This window comes from Suricata suricatta, chromosome 4 (assembly GCF_006229205.1).
Source record: "Suricata suricatta isolate VVHF042 chromosome 4, meerkat_22Aug2017_6uvM2_HiC, whole genome shotgun sequence".
Taxonomy (NCBI): Eukaryota; Metazoa; Chordata; class Mammalia; order Carnivora; family Herpestidae; genus Suricata; species Suricata suricatta.
Window position 1 is genome coordinate 74220818 of NC_043703.1, and position 14327 is coordinate 74235144.

The following is a 14327-nucleotide window of genomic DNA, read 5'->3' on the forward strand; positions in this document are numbered from 1 at the left end:
CTTATTACTATCGGACCGTGAGATGATTCACTGTGACTGTGCCTGTAAGGTACTTTCCATGGCTCTTGGCATGTGGTCAATAATCAACAAATGAGAGTTCTTTTTATCCACTTTGTCAGACTCCTACCAGGCTCTTCAACTTAACCCAGCTACCACTTGAAGAATCCTATTATTCCTTCTTTTTTCAGATCCAGGAACTGAAGCTCAGAATAGTTATATAACTTGTTCAGGGTTGTATAGCTCTTGAGTGGTGTGTTAGGAATTTGAACATAGGTCTATCTGATACCAAGTGACTGGCACAGTACTTAGCTCTATTATATTATCTGTTCTTTGTATTAGTATTTTCTTTCTTTTTTTTAAATGTGTATTATTTTTTTGAGAGAAAGAGGGAGACACAAAATCTGAAGCAGTCTCCAGGCTCTGAGCTGTCAGCACAGAGCCCAACATGGGGCTCGAACTCATGAACTGTGAGATCATGACCTCAGCCAAAGTTGGATGCTCAACCAACTGAGCCACCCGGGTGCCCCTGTGTCAGTATTTTCTGACCCATCCTTTTAACCCTTGTCTATCTTTTAAAAAACTGTTTTATTAAATATTTAGCTTATACAAAGGATATTTGTAACGTGTAAATTCAAAGATTGACAAATAGCACATATGCATTGCCCAACCTGAAATATGAAACACCACCAGCGTCTGTAAATATTCCTTCCTTGTCCCTAAACCCTGCCAACCCCTACCAAGGGGGTAAGGATTATTCTGAATTTGGGGATTATTACTATTATTTGTTAACCTTTTAAGTTGATTTTACATGTATAAATACATTTCTAAACAATATATTTTCATATAACTAAGTTGAATAAGCATCACATACAAAATGTGGCCATGAAGTAACTTTATTGTTTAGCTCTCTGTGGTCCCCTTACATCAGCTCAGTGATTAGTTCTTGCCACGCCCTCCATGAAGATTCACGCATTTCTTGTGACTCGTCTTGTCCCTTTTGGGTCATAAAAATCTTGCTTCAAGTAGGAAAACAAAGCCAAACAGAGTACTCATTTTAAAATGCTCAACTGCATGTAATAATCAAACTTTAATCTTGCTATAGAATTGAGGCTCTTGACATTAGTAAGGGATGTCTCCCCTTCCTGCTCCCTGTCCCCAGACCCTCAGGAGTGTTGCAGGCCACCCCCAAGCCATTGTTCTTTCATGTGGATTTGAAAATCAGCTGGTCGAGGTTATGCACATACAGAGTTTGGATTTTGATTGGAGGGACGTATTTTCGGATCTTGATGCTGCGATGGTAGTGGTTCTCCTTTTAGTGCAGGTTTCTAGGCAGTTCCCTACATGAACAAGGACCCTCCGTGCTGTGTGTAAAGCTCTCACATAGTAGAAGCTCTCTGTCCCACTCCGTCAGCTGCTCTTTATTTATATTTCGAATTAATACATTTTGTTTTTTAGATCTTTGTGTTTTAAGTTCATAGAAAAATTGATTAGGAAGTACAGTGTTTCCAAATACTTCTATCTCCTGAACACAGTTTCCTGTTATTAATGTCTTACATCAGTGTGGCACACTTGAAACAATGAACCGATAGTATTAAATCTGTTATTATTAACTGAAGTCCATAGTTTATGTGACGGTTCACCTTGGTGCGCAGGCTGTGGGTTTTGACTACTATATGATGATGTGTGTCCACCACTATAGTATTATACGTAATAGTTTCACTGTCCTAAACCTTCCCTGTGCTCCTTCTATTCATATGGCCTTCCCCTTTAGCCCCTGATGCCCTCTGGTATTTTTACTGCTTCCATAGTTTTGCCTTTTCCAGAATGTCATATAGTTGTGATCATACAGAACATCGCCTTTTCACAGTGGCTTCTTTCACTTAGCATTATGCTTTTAAGATTTTTCATGGCTAAACAGTTCACTCACTCCTTTTCACAGTCACTAAAATCCATGTCCGTAGTGATGTCCCGTTGTCTGGCCACAGCGCGGTTATTTATCCATTTGCCTCTGGAAGGACATCTTGGCTGCTGCCAGGTTTGGGCAATCATGCATTTAGTGCCTATAAATATCTTAGCTATTTAGTTTTGATCTCTCGGGTCCTCATTTGTAAAATGAGACACCGAACACAAGTCTTTATCATGCCTAACAGTCCAAATTTCCATCTATGAAGAAACCTGACTCCCAGGAACAGGAAGATGAATTTGGGTGACAGTTTAAGGGTCAGACATAAATGGTTCTCAGAAGGCATGCAGGAGGAAGAAAGAGAAGGGTGGCCGTGAGGTGAGAAAGAGGCTTCAAATGAGAAGGACTGGAGAGAGATAGGAGCTTCAATACTATTTCAGTTAAATCATTAATTTAAAAGTGTAAAACAGAACCAAGAGCAGCCAAAAGCGTAGCTGGAGGTGGAGGTGGCCCTGGGTGGCCGCAGTCAGGCTGAGAGGAAGAAGGAACTTTCCGTTAGAGCTGGTGGTGGCACCCAGGGCCCCTGCTGCTCCTGTTATGTGACTTGTTTTAGAAGGTGCACCCAGTATTGCCCATGGAGCTATTAAGGAAGGACAGAGAGCAGGCAGACCTGCGTAGGTATCTTGACAGTTAACATCTGCTTGAAACCCGAGGATAGACAGAGATCGCTTTTATGGGGCCGGCCCACACCACAGCCCCTGTCCTGGCCCCGGGCTCTGTCGGTAGCTCACACCAGCCAATTCCTCACGTGGAAGTAAACTGAGTCTTCATATTCTGAATCTGACCCAGGGGACTGTGCACGGAGAATTCACTGGCCCTGAGAGCATGACTTCTAGATGAGAAACCTGTCTACCTTCTGGATCCCACCCAGGGTACATCCCGAAGATCACTTCTTCAGGGAGCTCCTGGTTGTGGGAGTGAGGAGGGCCTCTCTCTGTGGCTCTCATGGACCCGAGTCACAGGGTCAAGGTGTTCTCTCCTGTGGAATTTAGGGCTGTGCCATGAAGAAAAGCTCAAGTCCACATCGACAAGTACTAAGAGATCAAGATGTTTGTTTTGAAGTCCCTCAAATAGAGTGACGGAGGGGCACCCGGGTGGCTCAGTGGGTTAAGCATCCGACTTCGGCTCAGGTCATGAACTCAAGGTTCTTGGGTTTGGACCCTATGTCAGGCTCTGTGCCTGGAGCCTGCTTCAGATTCTGTGTCTCCTTCTCTCTCTAACCCTCCCCCGCTCATGCACTGTCTCTCTCTCTCTCTCTCCCAAAACTAAATAATAAACATTAAAAAAAAATCCTTCAAGAGGGAAGACTTGGGAGGTCTTTGGCAATGAGGGTGGAGAAATAGTGAGGCATGTCACAGACTTTTCTGACATGGGGATCTGAGAAGTAAATTGGGACTCTTTGACTGAAATTCATGATCTGAATACTTAAAGTAAATACATACTTTACCATGAATCATGTGGCCTGTTGTGTAAATCCTCCTCAAATGTTTATTAGATTCATCATAGTTTTTCATAGTTTTTACCTTTAACAACTTTGTTGCTAGTTTTAATTAGCTCATTTTAATTGGAAGATTCAATAATTTTTAGCAAACGTACAGAGCCGTGCAGCCATGACAGCAGTCTAATTTTGGAACGCTTCTAGCATCCCCGAAAGAAGCCTCAGGGCCACTTATAGGCAGCACGGTTTCTTCCGCTGGCCCTTGGCAACCACTGGTCTGCTTTCCGTCTCCATGGATTTGGATTTGCTCTCTGGGCATCTCCGTGTGTCCCCAGAACCAAACAGTATGTGGGCTTCGTGTCCGTCGTCTTCTACTTAGCCCTTTGAGGTTTCACTGAGCTTCTGAGGTTTGTCCATCTTGTAGCAGTATTTAGTTTTCTACAATTAAAATAAGTGGCTTTGTACTTACATGACTCATGTCTTCCTTACATCTGAGTTTACGCTTGTTTTTAAAAGATAACAGGGAAGGATCCTTTTGTTCTGTGGTGATGCGTTTGGTTTTTAACTCTTCTAGGAATTTAACTGCAGAAGGACATTCATAGTCTCATTGTCCAGAAGCGTTTGATTTTCCTGTGACTGGGCCCCCACACCCTCTTTTGATTAGAAAGCCGTACAGCTGCACTAACCAGGCGGCTGTAACTATTTTGCCCATGACCATAAAGGGCACTTGGTCCCACAGAGAACAGTACATTCTTGAGACTAGCCTGGGGACAGATGTCTGCTCCAGCGCTTTCTTGTCTGCACCAGAGTGGGGCAGGGCGTTCTGCCAGCGCGGTCCCTGGGACCCAGTGCTGGCCTCGGTCACAGACGCGTGTTCCTAATTTTTATCCTTACCTGTTCTTTGATGTACAGTGTTGGAACGCCCCTGTGACTTTCTGTGTGTCTGCAAATTGGGGAAGAAAATGAAAATCAAGGTTTAACACGTGCAGGGAGTAGGAGGAAGAATCTTGGAAAATAATAGATAATAGGTCCAATATTCCTACTCTGACGACGTAGGTAGAAGACTGTGACAGGTCTCTCATTAGGCAAGGTTTTTTTTTTTTTTTTTCTTTTGTCCTTTTCTTTTTACATTTCCCATTTTGGGGGGATAAAGACATCTCAGCACAGCACTCACGGGAGGCCAGAATCATGTCATGAACGCCATATATGTTGCGTTTTATACACTTTATACACTGAAGAGTATATAAAGCTGGAGAGCCCACACGTGTGTCCAGTGTGGTGGGAGGTGACAAGGAAATAGTAAACCCCAACTTAGGAAGTAATAAATAGCTCCGAGAAGTAGTCTATGATTTTTATTATGTGAGGGTTTCAGAGGAACCGATATTTGGAGTTGCCACTCTTCTGCGTGCCTTGCCCTTCCTCCCCAAAGTGTGAAGGACCATTCCATGGAGGATGAAAATCAGTGCCTGGGTAATCGCTTAAGAGAAAAGGAGGAGGGGCGCCTGGGTGGCTCAGTCGGTTAAGCGACCGACTTCAGCTCAGGTCATGATCTCACAGTTCATGGGTTCAAGCCCCGCGTTGGGCTCTGTGCTGACAGCTCGGATCCTGGAGCCTGCTTCGGATTTTGTGTCTCCTTCTCTCTCTGACCCTCCCCTATTCATGCTCTGTCTCTCTCTTTCAAAAATAAAAAATTTAAAAATTTTCAGAGAAAAGGAAGAAATACCAGTAATACAGCACTTAACTTCTTCCACGTCTTTTCTCTGAATTTCACACAAACCAAGAAGCCTTCATTTCGCAAAGTCTGGTTTGGTGACTGGCTAGTCAGATGTCAGATCAAGACACGGGATCACACTCCTGTGGCCCTTCACGGGTTCCTGTCAACATCGCTACTGAGGAATAGGCATGGTGTTCAGGTCTCTGGATAGTACATGGAGATGAACAGTCACACGTGTGTGTTGGGGGACAGTCACACGTGTGTGTTGGGAGGCTAGGACTCCCTAGAGCCTTCCCTTCTTTTATGGCTGATTCCTGAAGGCAGGAATTGGGATTAATTTCTGTGGCTTCAATTTGATGAGCCCACCAATTTCAGACTTCTTTTTTTCTTGGTTAGATGTATGGAAAAGAAGCTGGAGGGCCTCTTTTCTGATATTAATACATGCAGGTGATTCACAGGAAGAATGTGGTAGTCTCTCTCCTAGCTGGGTAAGTTTACCTTGTAGGCATCCAGCCCTAATGTCTACAAAGAGACCCTGAATATCTCATCAAATATTTAATGAGCTCTTATTAGGTGCCAAACACCGGGCTATGTACACGCTGTGGCTAGGGGTGACTAAGAGAGGCCCCGCCTTCAAGGGGCTTGTGTGTCTGGTGGGAGGGGCGGGTGTGAGTCACGCACAAACCTAACTTCATGGAATGGTGTGTGTTAGATGCAGTCTGATACGGGATCTGCCACTTCCCGGGAGCCATCGGGGAAATTTCCCTTCCTGCACTGACTTCCACAGGTGACAGGGAGGCAGGTCACCGAGGGCGTTGTGTGGAGTAATAGCCAGCAGCTGCCCAGAGCACCCATTGTGTATCAGACCCTGCTGTGTGAATGACAGTGCTTAACACCCTGCCAGGTGCCTGGTACTGTTGCCCCACTGTGCACATGAGAAGTCTGAGGAAGCTTTGTGCTCAGGGATGTTACAGGATAATTACGAATTTTTTGACTCAACTATATTTTGGAAAATTTTAATTCATTTAATGGTAAATTCGAAATTGACTTTTTGTTCCTTGCCTTTTTTTTCTTAAAGCCAGAGCATTTTTTTAATGTAGTAAAATGCACGTATCATAAAGTTCAGCATGTTCACCATTTTTAAGCATTCAGGCAGTGGCACAGTATTCACATTGCTGTACCATCATCTCTACCATCCGTCTCCTGAACCCTTCCCTCGTCCCACATTTCGCCCCTCTACCCTGTACACACTCCCCATTCCTCCTCCAGCCCCGCAAAAGCCTGGGGAGCCACCGTTCTGTTTTCTGTCTCCGTGAACTTGGCTACTCTAAGTACCTCCGTAATCGGAATCATACAGTATTTGACGTTTTCTGGCTGGCCCTCTTCACGTGGCATAATGTCCTCACCGTCCATCCCTGTTGTGGCACAGTACAGAAGCCCCTTCCTTTCTGAGGCTGATACTGTTCTGTTGTATGGATAGACCACATTTTATGGACCCATTCATCTGTTGATGGTTTTGGATTGCTTCCCTCCTTTTGGTTACTGTGAATAATGATGCCACAAACACAGGTGGACAAATCGTCTCTTCAAGACCTTGCTTTCAGTTCTTTTGGGTGTTTCCCTGGGCATGGAGTTCCTGGATCCTGTGGGAATTCTGTGTTTAGCTTTTTGAGGAACCAACACCCTGTTTTCCATAGCAGCCCTTCCATTTTACATCCCCAGCCAGCAGTGCACAGTGGGGTCCAATTTTTCCAGCTCCTTGCCAACACTTGCTATTTTCTGTATTTGGATAAAAGCCATCCTTAATGGGCATAAGGTAGAAAGCACTGTTGTTTTTTTTTTAAATAAAAATATACTTCCTAAAAAGAACACAAAGTTTATGTGACTTGTAAAGACAAATCATGGAACTTTAAATTTTCTGCTTTTGGGAACCTGCTTACTTCAGCCTTCCCCAAGGTGTGAACTAGCCATAGGTTAAGGGCTCATGAGGTGTGACCAGATTACTGGATACAGAGGCTGGCTCCAACATGTTCTCCCATGTGATCTTAGGGCCCAACCTGCACCATAGGTGGGATGGTAGGAGGTGGTTGTAAGCCTTGGCAACACCTGGCCTGTAGACTTTCTCATCGATTCTATTGTGGGGAGTAATTTAGAGGACATGTTAGAGCAGTGCGGCCTGATGGGGGAGCTGTTGAGAAGCTTCCGGCTGGGCAGTGGCGAGCCTTGTTCTTACTCTCTGCCAATCATTTTGAGACTGGAATTCCTCTGTCAGCAAACTGGAGGAGGCAGTTAATGTCAAGTGAGGCTCAGAGTTGCTGAGTGTGTTTAGAATCAAGGACGCCGTGGCCTCTCAGAAGAGTGAGGGGTTCTGGGGAGGAAGTGCCTTTATTTCCGTGGTGGCTTGTAATAGGCTCAGTGGCCCATCAGGATGGATACCACATGCTCCGATTCCTGTCGGTTAGATGCGTTGTGGGTTCAACTCCAGACTCTTCTACCATTGAATAAAAGAGAACGCACCTGAGGAAGACTGGAGTTAAAAAGCATAATTTCATAATCTCCCAGTGCCGCTAGAATTCCAGGTGGGGAAGATCAGTAGAGCCTGAGTTCTTTCTTAGCCATTTTGCCTTCCTGTCTGGACGGTGGTTCATACTGGCTGCTCCCAGTGATTAGGTCACAATCACTGGTGGGGGCGGAGCACATTCCAGATCGATCTTGAGCTGCACACAGGTTCAGAGGGTCACCCGACTTCCTCAGTCCATGATCCCTAGTGTCTTCAGTGAGCCTTCTACAGAACCTCTCCCTAGGCCAAAGGAAATACCTACCAACTCCACTTACCTACATAGTTTTTATTAGCTGTCTGAAAAAGGATGTTTTTTTTTAAATTTTTATAATATTTTATTTTGAGAGAGAGTATGAGCAGGCGAGGAGCAGAGGGAGGGAGACACAGAACTCAAAGCAGGTTTCAGGCTCTGAATTGTCAGCAGAGAGCTCACACAGGGCTCGAACCCACAAACTATGAGATCATGACCTGAAGTCGGATGCCTAACTGACTGAGCCACCCTTGAAAAAGGATGTTTCTAAGTGTAGAGAGAAAGAAGGAGAAAGTTGAAGAAAAGCTTCAACTTCATCCAAAATTATTGTGCCTTGTGCAATATGAAGTCACATGGAGGTCTCGAGATGAACAGTCGCTCCGCTGCTGAAGGCTGCGTATATGTAGGTTGTTGACTTTTTTATCTGAAGTTCACAACAGTCCCAGAAAGTAGGACTCTCTAATTATGTTTGTGTTGCTTCCTGGACAGGATGGTGATTCCGCAGAGCAGGCCCATGTTGAACGTGGTTTCCTGGGCCTCACGCAGCGCTGACAAGCCCCCAGTTCCTGTGTGTGGAGCTGGTGCCACAGGGGTACAGGGAGAGATGGTGCTAATTGCCAACTTAGGGAGACCAGAGCTGTGCTTAGGAGCGAGCGGATTTTCGGAATTCAACTGGAAAATGCATAGTAATTGCAGTCGTATCGCCAGTAGGTATTTTAAAGGACCCTTTCCTGCTTTTCTCTGAGGCCCCGTTGATGCTTCTCGTTGGACACGTAGACGGTCGGTGGACAGTGGGAGGGTCTCAGGTGGACACAGCAACGAGACTTCTCACCTCCCTTAAATTTTTACTGTCAAAAGATCTGTGCTTTAATTGAAACTAGATTATGGGGTGAGCGAATTGAAGGTGCAAAGATAGTTCTTGCCAAAGGCTCGTCAGTAAAGTGAGGGTCTTTGTCACAAGGGGTAATCTGCCGTCCGGATGCTGACCTGCGTAACGGGGAAGACTTGAGTCTCCCGACTGTATCCTAAGTCCACCTTGTTTGCTATTTCCTTTTCAGTTCCCTCTTCCAGACCCCTTGTCTCTAGCTGTCACTTCGGGGTGCTCACCGGCCCCCCTCGTGTGACTCGGCCTCCAGAGGGACAGGAGAACCAGGGTAATCTGCAGCGGCCGCCTTAGCGCGTCCACTCACGTGATGCACACACAGATCGGCAAGTCCTTGTCTTCCCTCCCAATCTGCTCCTCTCTATCCTTCGGTAGTTCAGTAAACGGTACAACCATTTGTCCCAGCTTGTCACCTGGAGTCGCACCTGACCCCCTGCCCACACACACCTAGCCAATCACCAGGCCACAGCGTTCTGTCTCCATCCCCATCTCGCAGCCCCCACTGTGAGCCCAGGCCACCATTGTCCCATGCTGGTGGCTCAGCCAGCCTCTAGTCTTGCTGCCTCAGGATCCTTGTAGGTCACCCGCTGCTTACGGCTCCCCTGATGGTCACAATAAACCCTGAAACCTCAGCATGGCTTACAAGGCCCTAGCCTCTCCTTACCTGCCCCCCCCCCCCCCCCCCCCCCCCCCCCCCCCCCCCCCCCCCCCCCCCCCCCCCCCCCCCCCCCCCCCCCCCCCCCCCCCCCCCCCCCCCCCCGCCCAATCCTCCGGCCAGGTCAGTACTTTCCACCTTCAGTCATCTGTCAGGTCCTAGTGTCACGTCACGTCCTGAAGGAGGCCTGTTCAGGCGTCATCACAATGCAGAGTTCATTCCAATTGCTTATTTTTTTTAAGTTTATTTATTTATTTTGAGAGAGACAGAGACAGAGCTAATGGAGGAGGGGCAGAGAGAATGAGAGGGAATCCCAAGCAGGCTCAGCACAGAGCCCAATACCCAGCTCAAACCCATGAAACCATGATATCCTGACCTGAGCCAAAACCAAGAGGTGGGTACTCAACTGACTGAGCCACCAGATGCCTCACAATTGCTTATTTAATTATACAGTTGACCCTTGAACAACATGGAGTTTAGGGGCAACCAACCCCTAACACAGTCAGAAATCTGCATATAACTTTGGATTCCTATAAACTTAACCACGAATAAGTTATTCTTTAAAAAAAATTTTTTATTAATTATTTTTGAGAGAGTGAGCAGGGAAGAAGCAGAGAGGGTGTGGGGACAGAGGGTCTGAAGCACACTCTGTGCTGACAGCAGATAGCCCGATGTGGAGCTTGAACCCATGAACTGTGAGATCATGACCTGGGCTGAAACCGGATGCTTAGCTGAACCCACTAATAGCCTACTCTTGACGAGAAGCCTGACTGACCACATACAGTTGACCAACACTTATTTGGTATGTTATGTGTATCGTGTACTATAGTCTTACAATAAATTAAACTAAGAAAAGAGTATGTTATTAAGCAAATTCTAAGAAAAGAAAATAGTTACATTATTGTACTGTATTGTTCGAATATAGTCCGTGCACTATTGGCTCTGCGCAGTTCAAATGGGTCTTATTCAAGGTTCAGCTGCGTCTCTTGCCTTAGCTGGAGAAGGGTGTGTGATGGGTGAGATGGGGTGTGCTGTCTGCCCCTCCACCCCATGTCTCCCCCAACACCAGCCAGACCAAGGAAACACTTACTGAACGAGTGAATGAATTAATGATGCCTAATAAGAGATTCTTTCTTGTTAAAAGACAGAAGCTTTGGGGTGCCTGGGTGGCTCAGTTGGTTGAGCATCTAGCTTCGGGTCAGGCCATGATCTCACAGTTTGTGGGTTTGAGCCCCACGTTAGGCTCTGTGCTGACACCTCAGAGCCTAGAGGCTGCTTCAGATTCTGTGTCTCCCTCTCTCTCTGCCCCTCCCCTTCTCGTGCTCTGTTTCTGCCTCCATAATAAATAAACATTAAAAAAAAAAAAAAGACAAAAGCCTTGAAACAGACCACAGGAACTTCCTTTCCATTGAGGCCATCGTGTTTCTAATTTACACTCTCTCCGGTGATGACAGACTTGGCTCCTGTTCTTACCTGCATGTGGCCACGGACTGGCCGCACGCCCCCAGACTCTTGCATCAGAACAGTTGGCCCAGGTGAGACGATGGGGCCTGGAAAGTTGGTTGCTGTATCATTACAGTTCTGAAATTATGATTAGGAAAGAAACGAACTGGCAGATTTTGGCAGGTTGTTGTTGTTGTTGTTTTTGTTTTTGCAGGGGAGATGTGAAGCAGGGTTGTTTTGAAATGAAATTCAAATATCATTCTGTTGGTCACACTGATGCATACACTTGCATGGCTACCTCACCAGATCCTGAAAAACGGAAAGGGCAGGCTTTGTTTTGTGGCCAAGCAGGCTTAGGCTTCCGGACCTTCTTCCCTGGAGGTAACTACCTGGCTGGACCACTCTTGAGCTCTGAGCCCTGAAATCACCACCTCTGGGGAAACAACCACCAAACAAGACAAGCTTGGGATGTTGAGAGGCCGTGAACCCAAGGAGCGTGGCTGGTAGGCCAGGGTAGGTTGCTGACTCCAAGGCAGGCCTGACCTTAGTGCAGTAGCGAGTTACGACCAAGGACGTGGCAGCGGGTTTATTTCTGTGCGCCGGCCTGCATGGCTTTGCTTTGTCTCCATGGCATCGAGGACATTCCTGGACTGAGACATCAGATGAAGGTGGCCTAGAGGCAGGAGTAACCTCTTACGTAATGGAACATGTCAAGTGTGGGGGGTGGGGTGGGGGGTGGGAGCAGCTCACAGAGGATGAGCGTAGAGAGGAAGGTCGGAGAACACTGAAGACAGACGCTCCTGTTTCCAAATATTACCAGGGTCTTCCTTGTATAGGAAGGATGGTGTGAAGCTCTCCTTTCTTTACTTTTTCCACATCTACCATTTGAGCTCCTAAGCCAAAGAAATCAGGTTCATCTTTTCATTAATTGCTATTATTAGTTTAGTTTAACATACTAGGAAATTCAGTTATTAATATAGCATTCTCATTACTTTTGGAAACATAGGGGCGCCCGGGTGGCTCAGTCGGTTGAGTGTCCAACTTTTACTCTGGTCATGATCTCACGGTTCATGGGTTCGAGCTCCATGTCGGGCTCTGTGCTGACAACTCAGAACCTGGAGCCTGTCTTCAGGTTCTGTGTGTGTGTGTGTGTCTCTCTCTGATCCTTCCCTGCTCACACTGTCTCTCTTTCTCTCCCAAAAATAAATAAACCATTAAAAAAAAAAAAGGAAACAGTTTGTTTACATTATGAATTAAGGGGGATTGGGCAGATAATAAACGGATCTTTGAGGAAAATGTGTTTTAAATTCTGAACAGCTAACTTCTAAATTGACCTTCAGCATACCACATGTCAAAATTTTGAGACTTCTCTTATTTATATCTCAATGTTAGGGTAAGGAAGAGTCCTAAGGTAGAGATCATGCATGTGTATGGAGAAAAGTTAGAGCTGATGTCAAAATGAAAGAATGGGATTTAATGTATATTTGGTTCCAGATCCATCCTTTGGGAATCATCCACATTTAGGTATTCCTTGGCTGGTCCTTACATGCCCATCTGGCAATGACCTTTGAATTAGCAGGATGTGCTTCCATTTGTGAGTCCCAAACCTCTGACCTACACATGTGGGCACCTTTTCTGTACCCACAACGACTGCATGAGATCTCTTACTTTTGCCTAAGTCCAGATGTATATATTATAGGCTTACGTCCATTGAATTGACATCAGAGTATTTCACTTCTTGTTGATCTAGAAATTTTGAGCTGGAATTCCATTTCCTATTCACGTGTTTTTATACTAACCTAGAACTATAAACTGTGTGCTTTACCACGAAAAGTGTCATGCTAGAAGTATGGTTAATATTTCAGAGAGAATGTTCCACTTACAAAGCATTTGCTTCTCAAAGCAACCCTATGAAATACTCCCAGGGAAGTGTTAGGATCCCATTGGGAAACCTGAGGTCAGGATGGGATGCAAATAGCCCAGGTTCCCAAAGGTAGTAAAAGACAAAGAACCCAAACCCAGGAATTCCGAGCCTCGGCTCGATGCCCTTTCTGACCCCACCTGCCTTCAGCTGTAACTCTCTGAGGTGTGGACTTACTGAGAGGGACACGCCATGGTTTTTGTCTGGTCGGCCCTGGCTTCTTACAGCTGCTCTCAGAAGGCAAATCTGTCTGTTTCCTTCCCCACTGGGTTGGACTCAGAGAGGAACCCATGTTTCACCTTGTACGCTACTCCACTTTACTTGTTTTAGGTTCCAGATACTTAAGGCTTCTTGTTCTTCACTTGTTTTATTTTATATTAAAGTTTTTTAAATGTTTATTTTTGAGAGAGGGAAAGACACAGTGTGAGCAGAGGAGAAAAAGAGAGAGAGAGACACACACAGAATCCGAAGCAGGTCCAGGCTCTGAGCTGTCAGCACAGAGCCCGATAGGGAGCTTGAACTCACGAATCATGAGATCATGACCTGAGTTGAAGTCTGAATGCTTAACTGACTGGTGAGGACATCAGGCACCTCAGGTTTTTTGTTTTTTCTGTTGTTGTTTTGTTAGCACCTTAACTAAACTGGTTTTAAACTTTCCACAAAAGACAGAACATAGTATTCATTTCATTTCGGGCTCTCCTGAGCCTCTGATGTATGTATGAATTTATTTTGAAGTTTGTTTATTTTATTTTGAGAAAGGGGAGAGAGGGGCAAAGAGAGGGAGAGAGAGAATCCCAAACAGGTTCTGTGGAGCCCGACATGGGGCTCAGTCCCAGGAACTGTGAGAGCATGACCTGAGCCAAGATCAAGACTCAGGCACGTGACTGACTGATGTACACCTGTATCTGATGTATTTAGAGCATTTTTAAGCTCTGTGTCGGGGAAGCCACATCAGTAGGATGCGGTGCCAAGGTATTCCTGAGCCTGGTACACGCTCCTGTTGCATTAGGCCTCCAGAGGCTTCTGGCTAGTGCCAGCTGGAATGTCAGGTCAGGTGAACGAAGCTGAGCAAAAATGGTGTGGCCACGGTGCTGCCCGCGTCTCTCCAGAGGCCCAGTGTTGGGGGCCTGGTTAATTTGTTTGGCTGTGAGGCATCCCACAGGTTGCCACGACAGACCTGACCAGAAAGGAAGTCAAAACTGAAAATAAACAGAAAGGAAAATGCTCCTGGGGTGGGCGTTTGGAGAAGTCACGATTCTAAGGGATAAAGCTATTTAGCAGAATTCGTCTCTTAACATTCACCGCCTCCTTGTAGGTCGTGGATTAGTGGGGAGAGTACATGGTAGGGATAGTCATCATGACAGGCTGCGTCTGTAGGACACCAGTGAGCACCACGACCATGCCCTGAACAAATAAACCAGGTGATGATGCCACAGGCCGTGTGATCCCACGGAAGCTACTGGCCACACATCTTTGTATGTCCGAAGAATGGCGAACTCC

General features: G+C 46.1%; 2 long non-coding RNA genes across 2 annotated transcripts; one reads left to right on the forward strand and one right to left on the reverse strand.

Moving 5' to 3' along the window:
- Positions 1-909: 909 nt before the first annotated feature.
- On the reverse strand, positions 910-7719 carry LOC115289640. Its single transcript, XR_003907732.1, has 3 exons — positions 7633-7719; positions 4296-4344; positions 910-1016 (listed from the first exon to the last, which is right to left on the reverse strand). It is a non-coding gene; the product is annotated as an uncharacterized LOC115289640 (long non-coding RNA).
- Positions 7720-8562: 843 nt separating this feature from the next.
- Positions 8563-9209, forward strand: LOC115289641. Its single transcript, XR_003907733.1, has 2 exons — positions 8563-8632; positions 8984-9209. It is a non-coding gene; the product is annotated as an uncharacterized LOC115289641 (long non-coding RNA).
- The last annotated feature ends 5118 nt before the right edge of the window (positions 9210-14327 follow it).